The sequence below is a fragment of the Tursiops truncatus genome, chromosome 16, assembly GCF_011762595.2.
Source record: "Tursiops truncatus isolate mTurTru1 chromosome 16, mTurTru1.mat.Y, whole genome shotgun sequence".
Lineage (NCBI taxonomy): Eukaryota > Metazoa > Chordata > Mammalia > Artiodactyla > Delphinidae > Tursiops > Tursiops truncatus.
Genome location: NC_047049.1, coordinates 13,286,782 through 13,306,346, shown reverse-complemented (window position 1 = coordinate 13,306,346; position 19,565 = coordinate 13,286,782). Strand labels below are relative to the sequence as shown.

The 19,565-nt window shown below is 36.9% G+C and overlaps 1 protein-coding gene and 1 long non-coding RNA gene across 4 annotated transcripts in view; one reads left to right on the top strand and one right to left on the bottom strand.

Annotated features, from left to right (window-relative positions):
- The window catches only part of PDZD8 (PDZ domain containing 8), a 98,157-nt gene that overhangs the window by 26,136 nt on the left and 52,456 nt on the right, over window positions 1-19,565 (bottom strand). The window lies entirely within an intron of this gene.
- Window positions 1,465-19,118, top strand: LOC141276784 (uncharacterized). Its single transcript, XR_012326884.1, has 3 exons — window positions 1,465-1,510; window positions 7,765-7,887; window positions 19,097-19,118. It is a non-coding gene; the product is annotated as an uncharacterized lncRNA (long non-coding RNA).

The window sequence follows — 19,565 nt, the reverse complement described above, 5'->3', positions numbered from 1 at the left end:
CAGGGGAGAGGCCACAACAGTGAGAGGCCCGCATACAGCAAAAAAAAAAAAAAAAAAAGCTTCTGAAAAAGACATCATGAGGACTATTTCCCAGCTTTTTTAGTAGAGTAGGGGGACAGGAAAGGGAAAAGTGACACAATAACCTGTACATGTATGTACACAACACCTATATAAAACTGAACTTTTTAACAGTAGGCTTTTAGATGCAGATAACCATTCCCATTCAATAATGGGATAACCATTCCTGGTCCATAATGTAAACCAATACCTATTCTACCAGAATTCTCATTATATTAAAATAAAAAAAGATGCCCATGATATTCAGGCATATTGGTGTATTCTCTACCTCCTTTCCCCAAAATGAAATGATGGTAATATTTCAGAAAACCAATACTGACCTAAAAAACCACATATTTAACATAACCTATTACAAAACTACTGAGGAAGAAAAGTAATGGAAAAAAAATGCATTAAGTGATTCACTCACTCATTCAAGTGCTTAGGCACTGTGAACAACTTAGATGAGCTTCCCTGGCCTCATAGTAGTAGAAAAGGTAGGTATGAACAAATAATTACTTGTGTGATTTAATAGGACTCACCTAACTAACATTTAGAGAGCAGGGAAGGCATTCCTAAAAAACAAATTTAATTTGACACTTGAAGGATTAGTAGTAGTTTGCTAGGCCAGGTCAGAAGTGGAGGCAATATATCTGAGAGCAGCAGGTTTGAAGGGAGGAGATGAGGGCTAGCATAACATATTTGAGGAAGTGAAAAAAGTTCAGTATTACAGCTCTTTGACAAGTTTCAGTCTATGTGAAGAGGGAGGGAATCTTGGTTCATTCAACTGAAAGATATCTTAAAAGAAAGCAGCATAACGTCAATTCCATTACCGATTTCATGCCCTAGACAGTCAAAGTTAATAAATGGTATAAAAAGCATTTGGATGTGCTAATTAATGCTATGATGTGGCTGAAAACTTGAAAGCAAATAATATTTAATCCACATGGATCCATCCAAGCCCTTTTAAAAATAATCCCAGTTTCATGAATATTAGCAGAAGACCAGGGTTTTTTCCCTAAAAAAAGAAAAACAAATTTAAAGTCAAATGTTTAAAAGTGAAGCAAGTTTCAAATTGCTTCAAAGTTTGATTGCTTGCTAAAAAACATACCATTTACAAGAAACTTCCATAAAGATACATGTATTTGTAAACCATTAAGTGCTTCTCCTTTCAAAGGATACTTCAACATTACCCATATTCCCCAAACTCAAGTACTCTCAAGGCCATAAAGTACAAAACTAGGGGGTCAGGAAATAGACCTCTCCCATGGATACATTTTATTTACCTAATCAAAATATGAATGTTGAGAAAGAGGCACTTCAGAATTTGCTAAATGAAGGCTGAGGCCCTGAAAATAAATCATAAAGTTCTCCCTGCTTTTCTCAGGGAAATCTGCTGTTGAGATGAGCGCACTTGTCACTTGGAGAGACTGCTTAGACTGACCCCTCACAGGTAATAATGAAAGACAGAATGCCCTAGTTCTGAAATCCTACACACAATGGCCAGAATGGTTAGAAGTACAGAAACAGGTCTGACTTGGGCAGCACACATGCAAGCTCTAAATTCCTGGGCTAGATCAGCCCAGCCTTGCTGCCTGCCTGGCCCCAGGACCAGCCAAGATTCAAGGGGAAAGGTCTCTGGACTAATACTTTCCCACCTATCTGGGAGAACTGAAACCTAAATCTCCTTTCTCCCTTCCTTCATTCTCCTGTGCAGTGGATAAGGCCCAGAGCCAGCCACCAAAGACCCAGGACAACAAGGTTAAACGAGGAAGGGAAAGTACACTTAACACAGCTCTTTTCAGATGGTTAGGGACTGGATTACCTCAGGACAGTGATGGCCTGGAACAAAGAAGAGCCTTTTCTAGGAGCGTTTTTTTTTTTTCTTTTTGAGAAGAAAAAGATGCCAGACGGCTAGTGCCAAATAGCATCTGATTCCAAAAGGGGGGTGCCTTGAAGAAGGAGCCATCTACATAGTTTAATCCCTGTCGTTAAACATTTCTTGGAAGGGCATTTCCTATTCATTGTAGTAGTCAATTACTACTGCACTGATCTGCAGTGGTTATGTTGCCTATATTTTTAAAAAATTGAAAACATGTACCCTGTCAGCTATAACAGGGGCTTTTGTAGACTGGCTAAGGAACGTATATAGAACAGTTTATATGGGAAACTCCTGTTTCTGTCAAGTCAAACCTCTACCCTCTCCTCCTCCTCCAGGTCTCTTATCAGTACCAGGCCCACTCTCTAGCTTTACCTACTTTCTCATAGGTTATAGAGATTTGACCTGCTTTTCCTTCCTTTTTAAAAGCTGACACCACCTAGCATCCTGGCTTCCTACCTCTATTACCCCAGAAAACTGTACTATTCCTCTGGCTGGGGAAACATCTTAAACATGGGTAGAATTAGAGTAACAAGTATAGAGAGCCTAAGAGCAATTAGCTTATAAACTCAAGCTTTCAAAAATTCATGCCTGAAAGTAGAACTGTTTGTTTATGCCAACCAAATACCCTGGATATTCTGAGATTATTCAAATTTTTAAAATGGTCTTCGGTGGGACAGGGAGGGTGGGAGGGAGATGCAAGAGGGAGGGGATATGGGGATATATGTATACGTATAGCTGATTCACTTTGTTATACAGCAGAAACTAACAAACCACTGTAAAGCAATTACACTTCAATGAAGATGTTAAAAAAAAAGTCATTCTATTATTGCAGCATCCAAATATTTCTGTCAGAAAGCCACCTGGGTTTACAAAATTTGGTTTCTGTGTGCATGAAATACAATACAGCTCCTTTGGTCAGAGTAACCAAAACTCTACATGCTAAGGACTTCCAGAAGGTGACTAAAAATCATCATTTTTGATGGGCCACTGTACAGATCACCTTTACTTGGCTTGCTTTGAGACGTAGCAACTGAATTCTGAATATCAGGGACCCAGGCAATTATGACTAGAGTATTAAAGATTTATCCCCAAACTCTGGTTTATATTTGAGAGGTCAAGATTTCTAAAACTAGAACAACTTTTATATTAAATAAGTTACTGAGCCGTTTGCAAGGGGAACTTCGATGTACAACAAACTCAGCACAGAGTGTGTTAGAGGTGTAACTTTCTGGTCATTTGCTTGAATACCAGATTTCAAACCAATTTGTTTACGGTTACAGGGCACAGATTACTGCTAGGCTAGGGACCAATAGCTTACTGTCCATCTCAATTAGAAGCAGCAATGAGGCTGTTGAAGATCTAGAGTCAGATTTCATATTTTACCATCCATCACCTTTAAAAATTACAACCATAATTGATGATTCCACTAACTTCATTAGTACCATGCTAAACACTCACAAGGGAAAGTGCATGTTCTTATTCATACTCATTGTCTCCCCTTCCCCTCCTCTCTTCTTCTCCCCAACACAAACACACTTGAGTGTAAAGTAACGCAAGTAACATTTGGCTTGGTTATGAAGTAACTGAGTTAGAACTAGAGTACTATTACTCAATTTCTGCTTTTAAAGCATATGTCAATAAATTATAATTCTGAGAATAAAACAATGTCTAGGTTCTAGAATGAAAAAGGAAACACGTAAGAAAGAGAAAATACTGAGTCTCTGAAGGGTCATTCTGTATCAATTTAATTTACTTTTACACTCAGGCAGTTTTAATAGCACAGAAGATTCAAACTGAATTTTTTTTTTTTCCCAAACTGAAATATTTCATGGGACTCTCAACTACTGGGTACCTATTTTGCTTCCAAGGATTCAACTGAATTCTCAATTGTCTTCCATTCATATTTATCACTCTAACAGAAAAAAGGAGATACTATGCTTATTAGCTGTCTTCTTTGAAACTGTCTCTTATCAGCAGAGGATTCACAATTGGGATGCATGTAATCATACCACCTTTTTCACATAAAGTATAACTCTTGAAACAGACATATGGCAAATGTCTTGTTTTTATCTCTTGGCATACAAATTACTATCAACTCCCATAAAACCTTTCAAAGACCCGTCATTAAAGTTTAACCACTTCATAAAGGTTTAAATCATAACAGATCTTAAACTCATAAGCCAAATAAAAAAGAGTGCCACTGCAGAATTTTCATGCCCCGTCCCAAATGATGACAAAAATTATTTTTAAAGGGGGGGGTTCTTAAAGGGGCATATTTGCATAGTACAGGGAATAAATCCTAAATTCTCTCACATGGATTTTACATGTAAACATTTTCTTTGTCAGTAGAATGCCTAAATTTTCAGTAATCACTTCTTAATGAATAGTTTAAAAACAAAACAAACAACAACAAAAATACTGAAATCACCTCCTCCTCAGTACTAGGACAGATTCAAAATTCTTTCTTGAAGTGTCTGGGATGGTCTGTATTCAGTTAGCTCTAATGTTTACTAGTTTTGTGGTCTCAGGCAAGTGAGTTAGCCTCTGTGAGTCTTATTTGTAAAAAGAGGATACTAATGTCTACCACACTGGGTTGTTGTCAAGATCAAATGAACTCCAGGAATAAATATCTAGCACAATCCAGGCACTTTTATTATCTCTCTTCAGGTGGATTAGGAAGACCTCTTTCTGGGGTGAAAATACAAGTGAGGCCCCTCAATCTCTAAAACGGAATGCCAGCTTGGCCATCTGATAACCTTGTCTCTAAAGCAACTGAATGGTAAATTAGGACTGCATCCTTTCATTGCCTCATCTGAGAGCCAACAAAGATGTAGAAATATGCTGAGAAAATAAAGTTCATTATACAAATACAATTGACCTAAGAGATCCAAAGAATAAAACTGATCCTTTGCCTAGGTTCAAAGGCTGTTAGGAAAGTAATCATGTCCAAATGATTACCTTGCAATACAAAGGGTTTCTTCTCTCTCCCTTTTTAAATGTGATTGAAGTCTCCATTAATATTTTGATCTGAAACTATAATAATTTAAAATTTATACAACTATTCCAGTGAAATTAAAAACTCTGAAAAGTATGTAAAGTCTGAGTTGTTATGGGAAGAATGGAGTGGAACACTCTTGCCCTTTTTAATTCCTTTGTCAAATAGAAACAGCTCTGATTCTGAATCACCAAGTCAACCCTCAGCTTCCTATATTACCAATGTCCTTCTACAGGGTGATTTACACCTCACTAAGGAAGTATGAGAGCTTTAGGGCCAGACTGTTTTTTATTACTTTTTATCTTGAAATAATTCCAAACTTACAGAAAAGTTGCAAAATTAGTACTAAGGGTTTCCATTTATCCTAAATCGAGATTTACCAATTATTAACATTTTTTTCTCTCTCTGCACATTTTTTCCTGAACCATTTGAAAATAAGTTGCAAACATGATGCCCCCTCACCATTAAATATTTAAGTGTGTATTTCCTAACAAGGTCATTTTCTTATATAACCATAGTACAATTATCAAGGTCAGAAAATTAACATTGATACAAATACTATTATCTAATTTATAGACTTGATTCTAGCTGGGATGCAATTTTGAAATACATATTACTAGCCTTTTATTTTTGCATAATCTTTGATCAAGGAATCATAATCGGGGTCAGCAAACTATAGCTGTTTTAAGAAAGTTTTATTGGAAAACAGCCACACTCATTTGTTTATGTATTTGTCTCTGGCTGCTTTAGAGTTAAAACAGCAGAGTTGAGTAGTTGCAACAGTTACTATCTGGCCCACAAAGCCTAGAGTATTTCCTATCTGGCCCTTTATAGAAAAAGTGTGCCAAACCATGACTTAAATGTGCATGAATATATACACACTGCCATTATAGATTTCTCTACAACACCAAAAAAATAGGAAAAAGTCTAAATGTTTATCAATAAATGATTGGTTAAATAAATTATGGTACCCAGTGGAATATCATGCAGATATAAAAACAATAATACATGTACATGGAGATAAAAATATGCCCTCAGTATATTGCTAAGTTGGAAAAAAAGTAGGTTATAAAATACACAATCTCATTTTATTCTTATTTAAAGAACCATACTTAGGTAGGGGCGGGACAGGAATAAAGACAGATGTAGAGAATGGACCTGAGGACACAGGGGCGGGAGGCAGGGAGGGGAAGCTGGGACGAAGTCAGAGTAGTAGCATTGACATATATACACTACCAAATGTAAAACAGATAGCTAGTGGGAAGCAGCTGCATAGCACAGGGAGATCAGCTCTGTGCTTTGTGACCACCTAGAGGGGTGGGATAGGGAGGGTGGGAGGGAGGCACAAGAGGGAGGGGATATGGGGATATATGTATACATATAGCTGATTCACTTTGTTAGCAGAAACTAACACAACATTGTAAAGCAATTATACTCCAAAAAAGATGTAAAAGAAAAAAAAAAGAGAACCATAAACATACCTCATGAATAGTGTGTGTATACTTGAAAGTTCTTCTGAAAAGTTATTAGTGGTTTCTCTGGATAGTAGGATTATGGCTGACTTTTGCAGTTTTCTTTATAGCCTTCTGAATTTATTTTTAATATGGGCAAAAAAAGAAAGCTCATACCAATTTCCAAACATATATCACTTTTATCTTATAGAAATTACTGATTTTACTGTTAAAATATGCAAGTATCCTCCAATTTCACAAATGAATGTATCACCACAAAAACTAAAACTCTGCTTCATGATAGCTACTTCCTTATGCTCAATGGTTTCTTACTTAGACTTCTGACAACATTCTCAGTGTTGATCAATTTATGAAAGATAACTCACACATCATTTAGAAAACAAGCCATCTGTCTATACTCTAAGATAATCACTTGATAACCTTTAAAGAAATATAATGTTTGACCCAGAAGTAGTCTTTTTTTACAGTGATTAATAAAAACACTATCTCTTCCAGTATAGAGCATACTATTTATATATAAACAGCTTTCAAATATAACCACATATTTGCCTAGTACAATCCAGTATCAATGTAATCAACATGCTTACAAATGGGAAACGCAGCTGTCCCTAAACCCACTTTAAATGCTATTTATGGCCAATATTTATGTGTAGAAATACACAACACCTTATGGAAATACTCATTTAACAGGGCACATGTATTAAGCATTGTTGTTGCTGCCCTTTCCAGTTGGCTGTTTGAAGATGATAACACAAATTTCAACCTGGTTTTACTTTTGGCCTATGCATCTTAAAGTACCGTCAATAAGTAAATGATAAACTTCACATTTATACTAAAATGCAAAAGTGAGTGCTACTACTTCCTATATGTTCTAAAATTATATTATTATGGACATCTAGACTTTTTATACTGTGCTATGACATTAACGCTCTTTATTCCTAAGAAGTTCTTACTTGTCTTAAACCTTGCTGAAATTTAGAAGTTTGTCAATGCTTTACCCTCAGCTGAGATGGGCAACAGCTAGTTGATCTCTATCCTTCTTATAATAGCCTTTAATAAACTTGCTGAAGTTCTTAAAAGTCACCATTTGAAACTCTTGTCTTAAAACAACACTATCCTTTGAGGAAGCTATTTCCTTGTCCTCCTCCCCTTGTTATAGGAAGGTTTTAAAAGGGAGAGGGGGATTTATAAGGATATATAAAATATCAGATAGCACTAAAAACACTGGAGCAAAAGAGGCGGCATTTGGGTCAAGTTCAGTAATAATAGTTACTGTTACAGTTACCATGATACTGGGCTAAGTGTTTAACCATTACTACTATCTCTTTTTTAGAGATTATGAAATAACTTGTTCACAGGCATAGAACTTGAGTGGAAGAGCTGAACCTGAAGCCACCATTCATGGAGATGGTATAGTAATGAAGAATACCGGCTCTGGGTGTGCAGACTGCTTTTACCACCTGCTTAGCTGGATGATCTGGGTAGGTTACTTTCTCTCTGTGTCTCAGTTTCCTCGTACATAAAATGGAGATGATAATAGTGCCTATTCTCATGGAGTTGTTATAAGCATTAAATGGTTAATGCATATATCTTAAAATCCTGAGAGGCACACAGAAATCACTCACATCTTGTTATTGCTCCTAAATATCACTGGACTGAAAGCACGTGGGCAAGGAATTGTATACACTGCAGGATCTCTGACAAAACCTCTCTAACACTTTTCTAAATTGTTTAATTCCTAGTTCTGTATCCTGCATCTGAGTGTATGACTCATAAAATGAGCTATGTGGCTAAATGGATTTCTACGGTAAGGTGCTACTGTGCCTTGAATAGGAATGTTTTAGTTCATGACAAAGTATGAACTTAGTGAATCAGTTTTACTTGGATTGCAGTGAACTGGAGGGTTCTAAGAAACAGAATGTTTAAGTTTCATTAAAACCAATGTTTAAATTTCATTAATATTATTTCCTTAACTTGTTCTCAAAAGCTCTTTCAAAAACAATATTTAGATTCTTATTATTCTTTTGTGAAACCATTCTGCTTCTCTTTATCCTACTTGAAAAAAGAAATCTAAAAACAGAGCATATACCCGAAATAAAGTGTTCAACTTACCAGATACTAAAACTTTCATCAACAGCACTGAAAATATTAAAAACAAACATGAAAATGAATAATCAAAGCAGCACATAAAAAAAAAAATCCATCTCTGGACTTTTTTTTTTTTTTTTTTTTTTTGTGGTACGCGGGCCTCTCACTGTTGTGGCCTCTCCCGTTGTGGAGCACAGGCTCCGGACACGCAGGCTCAGCGGCCATGGCTCACGGGCCCAGCCGCTCCACGGCATGTGGGATCTTCCTGGACCAGGGCACGAACTCGTGTTCCCTGCATCGGCAGGAGGACTCTCAACCACTGCGCCACCAGGGAAGCCCTCGACTGACTTTTGACCATCACTGTACCTCAACTTCAACACATCCAGAATGAGATCTCCTTCGTCTTCTTCCTTCTCCCTCCTCATGGCTCTCGTCTTTCTGGCTTCCTCTCTCATTCTCCAAAACCCCCTCCATTTCCAGTGGTATCCAAGCCACAATGATTCTATTTTCATTTTCACCACCATTCTGTTTCAGACCTTCATTACCCTTCACCTCTTCTATTTCAAGTCTTCCCCTTGTCAAATCACCCTTGACTTTACCCATTTGCTGCCAGATCTAGTAAACATCTTACTACCTACTATATGCCAGATATGTGCTGGACATTTTAATATACAGAGTCTCATTTATCCCTTATACAACCATGTGAAGCACTATCATTCCCATTTTATAGAGGAATAAAATACTTGTGGATGAGATAGTTTGGGGACTGTCAATAAATGAAATATCCTTCTGTCAATAAGTGAAATAGCTAAGTCTCAAAGTGAGAGCCAAGTCTGCCTAAAGCAAGATTGTGATGAGATTACTTTCATTTTAAAAGCCTCCATAACTGCTAACTGTCTGGGAGTAACAGCCAAACTTCTTAGGCTGGTATTTAAAGCACTTCTTTAATTGGACAACATGGTCCAATCCTTTTACTCTTGTTTTGCATGATCTTCCAGCATTACCATACTCTTCAGCCAACCTGGATGACTCAATGTACCCTAAACATACTCAAACATTCATACTCTTTATTTGGGTTTACCCCATGTTTTCCACCTTGAAATGCCCTCCTTACTACCATTTTAAAATCCTATATATACCGTGAGGCTTGGCTCAAATGTCACCTCAAAATATTTTTTCCTGGTTTTTCCAAAAGAATGCTATCTCCCCTTCAATGGAACCTCATAGTACTTTATTATGAAACTCTCTTAGAGTATTCATATGCTATAGTAATATTGATGCTCATCACACTGTTGATCTTATTTCCTCCTCCTTGAAGGAAGGGACCACATTCTCATTGCCTTGCACCTCATACTCAGTTTCTTCTTTCTCATACCCAGTGCCTTACACTGACTTGATTTGGAGACACTTCTATATTTTAACCTGAGTTTCTACTCTTTTCACAGAATTTCACAATTATATTAAACACACTTAGAAAATATGAGACAGAAAACTGCATCCCTCATTTCTAACCAAGATGAACTTTAAGAGTGGAAATGCTGAATAGGATTTACTACTAAAGCTCAAAGGCATTTAGTTTATTTAAGAAGCCAAATTATAGAACATTACATATGGCTAAAATTTCATTGGGTCCCTACTGTATTCGCAAATATTATCAAATGGAACTAAACCAGGGTTTTCATAAAAACTGACATTTTAAAAAAAGCTTTATTTGCTTTAATCTTTCTCTTCCTTTTGACAAGATTAAGACTGTAAATGGCAAATGGTTAAATAGGAGCACCAAATAATACTATCCGCAAGGCATCTGGCCTTAAACAAACACACCAAAATGCCAACTCTGAAGCATCTAGCCTAATGTATTTATAAATTTGTCTGTCTCTGATGTTCCTACTTGAAACCACATTTCTTTAGGGAGTTCTTTGAGACTCTTTGTATGTACACTCAATAATTCATGGACAAATATCATTCAGCAAAAACTTCTAAAACTCTCCAAAACTAAAAGGGAAGTAAGGCAAGTAAAATTTTAGATCCCACAGTCATTTTATTTAGGCTATGCTGAACTACACACATTGGGTAAGAAGTTCTTCTGATATTTTAAATAATGCCATTATACCATTATGTACCATATTTGTAAACTCCTTACTCTAAAAACCAGGCTTTTTATACAGAAGGAATACTGAGCAGTAAATCTAATTTTGTGGACCTCCTCAACCTAAACATTTTTATTTGCTTAAACCATACAACAGAGACAGCCTTGAAGGAAGAAAACAGACAGAAATGTGACTACGTCACGCTGAAAGTTTGGAAGAAAAAAGGTTAAGGGTAAATGGAGGCTCATAGCTAAACAGACAGCTTCAGTGTTCCCAAAAACATTTACTGAATACCCACTAAATGCCAAGTGCTGAAAGCAAAAACAATCATGGTATCTGCTGTAAAGGAAGATACTGGCAGAGATAACCCCAATCAAATTATCATACAAATATAAATGAAAACTCCCAACTGTGATAAATATTACCAAAGAGTTTCATGCTCATTAGGAAAAGTTTCCCAGAGAAATGATGATTGGTTGGTGAGTCAGTTAGGGACTGATAAGAAGGCAGACACACATAAATATCTGAAACAGAAGGACTTTAAATGGAGGAAATGGCTACTCAGTGATGGAAGAACTGAGAACCAAACAGGAGACAGTGAAGCAACTCTGTCTCAGATAGTCACTACCACCCTTCGGCTGGAAGGACAGAGGGAAGTAGTAGTATTAGGTGAGGCCAGGGGCTGGAGCATCAAGCAGAAGCTGGAAGCATGGTGAGCCTGTCCTGTGAGAAGTATGGAGCCATGAAGGCCACTTATCCTCCCCTCCCTCCTCCCAGGACATTCATTGAACAACTGCAACATGCCAGGAATTCTACTAGGTGCAGGACACATAGCATAAATAGAATATAGCATATTTGTGCTCCTGCAAAGTGTATCAGCAAGTACGTAGTATGCAGTATTACCAAAGACCTTTTAAGTGCCCTTCTTTTAGCATTTAGCATGTAATTATCATTAGCGCTATGAGATTTATCTTCATAGACCCAGAGACTTAGTTCCTTGCTCCGTAAATCTGTTGATCATTCTATTGTTTACTTTTTATATTTATATGCTTCTGTTAATCATTCACCCACCTTTGTCTTTTCAGCTGAAGAACATTAATTTTTTCCCATCCATTTATCTTTATATGGCTATCTCATTTCCATATAAAGTTCAGTTCTTTCTCCCCACCTTATCTAGCAATTATAAATTTCTTGTATTATAGAAACCAGAAATGTACAAATAATTTATTCTCTCTGAGAACTTCATAGTTTTAAAATAAGCATATTCATTTTGTGACACCCACTCTAATGAAAAGTTGTCTTGTTTTGGAGGTACAATGATATACTATTTCTTTAGGGACCCTAGATCTCACATATTTTAGGCAGTTTGGAATTCTTTCTTACATATTTGTCCTGAGAGAGCTTTCTCAATTTTATACCTTTTAACTTGGCATGTTTTATCGACAGAAGTTTAATGACATGTGCAAATCTGAATATTACATTGTACGTTGCTCCTTCTACATCTGTGCTGTCTGATACAGTCACCACTAGCCACATGTGGCTGAGCACTTGAAGTGTGGCTAGGATGAATTGTGATGTGCTATAAGTGTAAAATACGCTCTAGATTTCAAAGACTATAAAAAAAATCTCCTTAATTTTTATGTTGATTACATGTGAAAATAACAATATTTTAGGTGTATGGGTCAAATAAAAGATTACTAAAATTGTTTACTTGTGAATTTCTACTTTAAAAAATGTGGCTGGAAGAAAACTTAAAATTACCTAAGTGGCATTTTATTTCTATTGGACAGTGCTGTTTTAGATCGTTTGTGAAAACTGATCAAAGTCCCGGACTCAATCATTCAGGATATCACACCTGGTCATTTTTACCCCGTTTCCCCTATCCTTAATGCAGATCTATCTGTGACAAAATATTCTCCTAGTAATTAGATGATTTGGGAACCTCTGGTATGGATCTTCATCAAAAGCTTTCTGAAAGTTAAGAATGCATTTACTGTTTCCATTTCTTCTATATGCTTGTTTAGCATCTTCATATTAGACAGGAAAGATTTCCCTATACATTGTATTTTCTCCAAAATGACTACTTTCCCTCTACCAAATGTTTCCTGTATTCAGTGGCCCTAACCTCTACTCTGGAAGTAAAGGGAGACTCACTGAACTCTATGATAAGGCATATTATCAGGCTCAATCTTTGGCATTTAAACATGGCTGATCTTATTATGAAGGCCTTTCCACTCAAATGCCATCTCCCCATAGTTTCAGAGCCTTCCTTGCCTCTGCTCTAAAATGATTCCACTAACACCATTCCCAAATTGTCTCCTAATTATCAGAATACCACACACAGTCTAGTTTTGTTCGAGGTAGTGGGATTTAAGGGAGCAAGTACAGATCCTATGGGCAAAAGACTCTGGCTCTTTGTATACGGTAAAAGTATCAATATTTCATAGACTCTTAAGTATTACATATGTGACATATTTGGTTCAAATGTCTCTTTCCCTACACTGACAGTTCTTAGAAAGTAGGCATCATCTCTTCAAATGTCTAATTGTAAGGTTATGTTTAAAAGAAAATGGAAGGGAACCTGATATAAATTATTTATTTCTCAGAATCAGATCCTTTCAAAAAATGCGGTTTTGGGACTTCCCTGGTGGCGCAGTGGTTAAGAATCCACCTGCTAATGCAGGGGACACGGGTTTGAGCCCTGGTCTGGGAAGATCTCACATGCTGTGGAGCAACTGGGCCTGTGAGCCACAACTACTGAGCCCACGTGCCACAACTACTGAAGCCCACGCACCTAGAGCCCGTGCTTTGCAACAAAGAGAAGCCACCTCAATGAGTAGCCCCCGCACTCTACAACTAGAGAAAGCCTGCATGCAGCAACAAAGACCCAACGCAGCCAAAAATAAATAAATAAATTTATATATATTAAACAAATGAGGCTTTGATAGGGAAGCAGCAGTACAGAGAAGGAAAAGTACCACTCAAATCAAACAAAAAGATAAAGTCTAGACTCTAGATAATTCTTCTGACTTCATAATTTTGGGTGCAGTAGACCCTATCTAAAGCCCTTCTTATAGCAGTGCCCAATTTCAAGTTGCCAGCTGACACCATACAACCCTCTGAAAGGAATACGTTCATTCTGATTAAGAGCTCCAAATTATTATTTATGGACTCTCCCCAAGTTGTTTGCTGAATGTTTTTCAGGAATTTATTACTTCTTATTTTTCAGACAGATCTGAAATATGACATTTCCTAATATCTTTAACCATAGTTCCCTCTGGTACCTGCATACTGGGCTACATAAGACATGAAGTGCTTCTACTTCTTTTTACAATGAACACATGACTGTTCCAGGATCTCTCTTTTGTCCACCTAATATATTCAGGGAAGATTCTTTTTTAATTCATCTCCACTTCAAAGGAAGAAATCGATATTCCTCCTTCCTCTTTGACAGTGACATATTTATGCCAATGGACTGACTTAACAAGTTAGATTTTTAGCTTTCTATCTCTAATTAGAGAAGGAAAGACTTGACCCTTACAAAGGACAATTGCTATCAAGTAAGTGTCTGAGTGCATACTGTGGTAGGGTGGAAGGAGAGGGAATAGGGTTAGTATCAAAAAATGTACATTAGGGCTTCCCTGGTGGCGCAGTGGTTGAGAGTCCGCCTGCCGATGCAGGGAGGGTGGGTTCGTGTCCCAGTCCGGGAAGATCCCACATGCTGTGGAGCGGCTAGGCCCGTGAGCCACGGCCGCTGAGCCTGCGTGTCCGGAGCCTGTGCTCCGCAACGGGACAGGCCACAACAGTGAGAGGCCCGCCTACCGCAAAAAAAAAAAAAAAAAAAAAAAAAGAGTACATTAAAAAGCTTGTTTTTAAAATTAAAACTCTTTTCATAACTCCTTTTATTCAGAATGGAGAACAAGGGGAAGAACTAGACTGAACAGCCGGATGCCAAAAGGCCCCCAGTCCTTTTTCCTCTACTCCAGAACTCCCGGATTCGGAGGTTCCACAGCTCATATTCATGGTGCCTTCTTCTCTTCTCTCCAAATGGCCTCAAGAATTCCAGGTTGCATCAAGAATAAAACAATGTTTGAAGACTCCAGTGACAGTGGGGATAAATGATGCAAGAGAAGACATGGATGGTACAGGCAGGATAGTTGAGAGAGAGTAAAAGAAAAGAACATTTACTGATAACCTATTTTATGTCTGGGGCTAAGGGTAAAGCAAGTGGGTGGTCAAAGATGAGGGAACTCCAACTCTGGGAGGGTAAGACTCAGGATCTCTCGCTCTTAAAAACTATGTGTGTCTATGTGACATTTATGAGATCTGTTTGCTTTACCATGCATATAATAATGATTATATATACTCAATATGTTTAATATATGTCAGATTAATTTTATTGTGAATGTTATTTGATAAGTACTATAAATTGTAGAGTTATACAGTTGTTTTCATAGTTTCCTACTGAAATATCATGGCCTGAAACTTTTTTAAAATCTGAAAACTCTTTGAATTTTTTCCTTAGTGAAAGGGAAGCAAATTATCATCGCCAAACCTGCATAATGCAACAGACTGAAATAAATCATAAAGTGCCCTGTCTCTTTTGGTGTAGGTAAACATATTTTTAGTATTGGCCCTCTCATCTCTTGCAAGATGATCTTATAATTTTTGTTTAAGCCTAATTTCTAATTTATTTGCTATCAAATCTTATGGGATTATCATGAGGAATCTTCCTTATTTATTATTTTTAAGGAACAAACACTACCACAAAGTACCTCATTTACCCTATGAGCTCTTTCATTGTGCAAATGAGCTAATAAGCAGGGCACTGACCTAAGTGTCTGATTTTGATCCAAACTTTCCTCAGATATCTAATAAATAGGAAGTAGGTTCTATGCAGGGTATTTATTAAATTCTTCTTTTCAACTATTCCCTGATATCCCAATTCAAGAAAAATTCCATTAAAAATAAAAAGTCATCAAATAAATTTGAATTTTTCTTGTGGCAAGACTGTGGACTGGCCTCCTAAAAGGCATTCGTAACTCTTTTTCCCTTGCCTTCTACCTCTACTAAGGCTGAAAAACTAAAATGATTCCCCATACTTCCTTACTGCTGGGGGAGGCCACGTGATTTAGTTCTAGCCAATGAGATATAAGTGGAACTTCTAGGAAAGCATTTAAAAAAACCAAAACCTGGCTGACATGTCTCTTTGGCATGCCTTACGCCTCACCCTTTTTCTTGAAAGATGAACCTAGTGGTACATTAGCCATCTTGCAACCGTGGAGACAAAAACCCTGTGCTATGGATGATGGAGGAGAAAGCCAATAAAAGCTATGCTCCTTGACTACAATACTGCTGAGCTGCCATACTAACCCAGGGCTTATCACACAAGACAGATAATTCCTTTTCCTGCTTAAGCCACTATTCATTAGATTTTGCTAGGACTCGCAGCTATTGCATTACAACTGTTCCATCTCCACACCTGCCCAACACATCTCCACACCTGCCCAACACATCTCCACCCCCACCCCATATTTGTGAAAATACTACAAATAAAACTTTCCATCTATTATTGATCTTCCCTAATTTAACAGCATGATAAGGTACATTATGCTTTAAAAAATGTCTGAAAAACTCAAAGGCATATTTAAAATACGTAATTAATTTTTCTTTCATTCTGCATATTCATTGAAATTGGTGGCTAACTTCACTTAATAAATTTCAAAATTAAAAAAACGGATTTAAACCTTAATTATTATTATTTAAATTTTATTTATTTTATTTAATTTATTTTATTTTTGGCTGCATTGGGTCTTCGTTGCTGCACGCTGGCTTTCTCTAGTTGCGGTGAGCAGGGGCTACTCTTCGTGGCAGTGCACGGGCTTCTCATTGCAGCGGCTTCTCTTGTTGCGGAGCACAGGCTCTAGGCGTGCGGGCTTCAGTAGTTGCAGCACATGGGCTCAGCAGTTGTGGCTCACAGGCTCTAGAGTGCAGGCTCAGTAGTTGTGGCACACGGGCTTCCCAGACCAGGGCTCAAACCTGTGTCCCCTGCATTGGCAGGCGGATTCTTAACCACTGCCCCATTAGGGCTTCAGGGAAGCCCTAAATCTGAATTATTTATTTATACAAAGATAGATTCTAAACTCAAATACTTTTTAGCATACTTATTTTTTTAATGATGTACTTTTTTGCTAGCCAAATTTGCAATGTATCTCAAATTATCAAATCCTATTCTGTAATGCTTTGTGTAATCTTGAGAAACACTCTAATTCTCCTCCCTAGAGTTATTAAATTCAGACATATGTAATTCAGTGCCTGGAGACACTTCAGTGCTGCTGACATTTTTGACACCAGATGTAATTAGTAACCTAGAATTCCTTCTCCAAAACTACCTATGACATATGCTGAGATCTAAAATTATGACTCCAGATTAAAGTCTTACTAACCTTTGCTACAAAATATTAAAGCTGTCTAATCTCATATTTTTGCAAGTATAATAAAGGAAACTGAAAATGCCAATAGCAATGGCAAGTTATGACCATTTCATACGTAGACAAAACAATACTGCTTTTTCATGTATTTATTTATTTCAGAACAAATTATAAAGCTGGTTATTTTCTCTGAGGAGTTGATCCAAACTGCTTGAGATGTAACTTAAAGGTGGCATGAACAACCATGAGAGAAAGGGGAGATATTCCGAAAAAAAACTATTTTGACCCTGTCATTCCCATGCCCCAAATCCTATTCTCCCAGCTACTGTCATACATTCAAACTCTGGGGGTCAGCCCATCCTCCCTTTCCAGCTTTACTTCTCACTACCTTCCCATACTCATTAAAATTACTCTATTTATTCCAAAAGAATTTCACACTGCTCAATTTTTTATATAAGAATGTTCACAATTATTACATGGAGAAATTGGAAACAATTTAAAAGTCAAAGCAGCATCCAAAAAAATACCACATAACCATTAAAAGTCATAATTTTTGAGAGCATGGCAATATGCTTATGTATCTATTTAAGAGAACTGTAACTATTTTTTTTTCTTTTTTTGTAACTATTTTTTAAAATGCTATGAAGAATAACAGACTATCCCAGAAATACCAAAAAGCACATTAATACTACTATAAAACAGCTAGGTAGTAAGTACAGTTCAAAAGTACCTATTCACCAGTATAATGAAGACATAATAGAGAGAGAGTTTTCCTAAATACTGGCTACAAATAATAATCATTAGGATTTGCTATACTGCCACTAAGAGTTAAATGTGATAGAAGCAGCTTAACATCTAACTTATTAAATAGAGCTTTAAAGAACACAACTATAATTTATTCCTGCAAAAAACTACTGACGTGCTAAATAGATCTTACCTTAAAACAGACTAAAAGCAACTCTGGAGAGGTCTGGGGGGTCCCAAAATCACTCTTGAAATTTTATTATTACCAAACCCTAAGATGGTGTGAAAAAAAACCTCGAACGAACTTTTTGGCCAGCCCAATATTTCAGTATATGTTTAATAAATTAAATAAATTTTCTTTAAAAAAAAGGCTGAGGATCCCTTTAGGACACTGATTTTTTTTTTCTTCCCTATTTCAGCCATAAAATTCTGGGATTCTATTTTCATTGTGAAACTTCATGGGCTTAATAAAGAAATTCTGTAGACAACATCTTGATAAATGCTCTAAAATCTTTAATAGACAACTAGATTTATGCAAATTCCAAGAAGCACAACATAACTGCTATTAAAATTGCTATGCAGAATATTAAGAAAACACCAACTCAACTTTGGTTGAGTTGTTTGGTTGTTGGTTATTAGCTCAACAAATTAGCTAATAACTAGTGACAATTTTTACTCATTTAGGAATCCAAAGAACCCAAACAAGTCCAATTAAAACACGTTGAGAGGGCCTTTCCTGGTGGTGCAGTGGTTAAGAATCCGCCTGCCAGCGCAGGAGGCATGGGTTCAAGCCCTGGTCTGGGAAGATCCCACATGCAGTGGAGCAACTAAGCCTGTGGGCCACAACTACTGAGCCTGCGCTCTAGAGCCCATGCGCCTAGAGCCCATGCTCCACAACAAGAGAAGCCACCGCAATGAGAAGCCCGTGGCGCAGCAATGAAGAGTAGCCCCCACTCGCTGCAACTAGAGAAAAGCCTGCATGCAGCAACGAAGACCCAACACTGCCAAAAATAAATAAATAAAATTTTAACAAAATGTTGAGAGTAAAGCACTGTTTTTGTGTATTTTTAATTATAGCACTTAAAATATTTTAAAAGCCTTTACATTTTTTTCAAAGTCTTGCAATTTAGGTGACAGTTTCTTTTGAGAGAGATCAAAAAAGAAACTGGAACTCTAAGTCCTTCACACACCAAAAGTATGTCCCAAATCCATTCTCTTCTTTCCATTTCTTTGGCTACCACCTAGTTAAAGTAGCCAACAACATCCCCCTAAATACCTCCTAACTGATCTGATCTCTCAGGTTTACCCCATCCTCCTATAATCCTTTCTCTCTACAGGCAGACAATTATCAAACCTCTTCCCTATGACAGCACTACAAAAACAGGGTCTCTTGTCTTGAACTGTTTCCCCAGCATCTAACACAGTGCCTGGTACAAAGTAAGTGCTCATGAAATATCTGATGAATGAATGAATGCTCTGAATTTACATGCTTTCTAAGGTGTTCAGAATCATTTCCTTCTGATTCCACAATTATGAAACAAGTTATAAAAGTTTTTTTTTAAAGTTATAAAAGGAAAGTTATAAAGTTATAAAATTTAAAGTTATAAAGGAAAAGTTTTTAAAGTTAAAAAGTTACAAAAGGAAAAGTTATAAAAGGAAAATTAGTTAGACAAGGTTTCTTATGCAAGCAATTAATACTATAGTTTTACATGATTCATTTTATTATGGATATATTGCAACAAGACAAATAAGAGCTATTCATAATTATTTGCATATGACCAAAAATAACTCTAGGATACAGAAATA